Source organism: Nicotiana attenuata, chromosome 12 (assembly GCF_001879085.1).
Source record: "Nicotiana attenuata strain UT chromosome 12, NIATTr2, whole genome shotgun sequence".
Taxonomy (NCBI): Eukaryota; Viridiplantae; Streptophyta; class Magnoliopsida; order Solanales; family Solanaceae; genus Nicotiana; species Nicotiana attenuata.
This window is the reverse complement of record NC_032000.1, coordinates 6,902,917-6,904,160: the sequence shown is the minus strand read 5'-3', so window position 1 is coordinate 6,904,160 and position 1,244 is coordinate 6,902,917.

Genomic DNA, 1,244 nt, shown 5'->3' with positions numbered 1-1,244 from the left:
CATAGCATAGATAGTAAATAGAACCTAACTGCTGGCCAGACAATTAAGCAGTTAATCACAGAATTGAAGAAACAATCATATACTAGTGAATTGTAATCAAGTTTAAGTCAACGTTAAACAACAATATTCATGGCTAAATCACAACCCCAGAACGATGGGTTTTTAGCCACTCATGATAATAGCAAACAATTTCATAAGTTTGGATAATTGAAAATACTAAGAAAAGATGAAGAAATCTGAGATGTTCTTGCTCCCGAATGTTTCTTGTGTGTATTCCCTCTCAAAAGTGGCATCTCTCTTCCACAAATAACTTTAGTCTTGCTTTTTGTACGTGTTGGGCAGGTCTAGGGCCGAAATAACAGTATCCCGGGCGAACAAGAAAATTCACTTCACTGGCGCCCTGGCTAGCGCCAGGCGCCCTCCACGGCGTTGCCATCTTGAACATTCTGTTTCTGGCGCACAGGTTGCGCGTAGGCCGCTCGCCTCGTGGCGCTCCAACTGCCATTTTTTTCCTGTTTTTCCGTCCGTTTTGTCTCTAATTTTGCACATATCTCCCCCGATTGCTCCCGGATCATTCCTACAGATAAAAACACATCAAGTTATATAAATCAACACATTTCACATCCTAAAATCCACGAAACACAAGTAAGATATGAGGTGATATATGTACAAATATATATACTTTAAGTTTCAATTATTTAAATACCTTCAATTATTTTTCTACGTGCAAATACTTGACTACATGTTATTAATTGCTGCATAAATCATGCTCCACATCATATTCCACTCGTGCGTATCAAATCCTATAGCAATGCTTGATGAGTGGTTGCGCTCTTCCTATTTATTACCCTCAAATTCGGAAAGGCTTATTTGCGGTAAAACTAGTCGATCAACGGTGCAGTTGACGGTTCCGTGCCTTTCCCCCTCAAGTTGTCCGCTTGAGGGTACCAGTGTAAAACCCCATAGTAACCTTACTCTGGTCAAAATTGTGCATAAATCATGGTCAAACCTAGTCGGATAAATTATGTTGTCCATATAATGATCCTTTAAAGATGAGCCTTATCCAAAGTCCACCGGGGTTTCCATAATCGCAACGGACACAACCACGTTCTGTGCATTAATTTGGAGAATTAAATTCTGATATGCTGATCGTGAATGTATAAATAGTCGAGTCTGGTGGGGGAGAAAGGCCTAACCCTTTTGTTTTGCAGAAAATGAGGCACGAGGTCCCCAGATTCGGTATG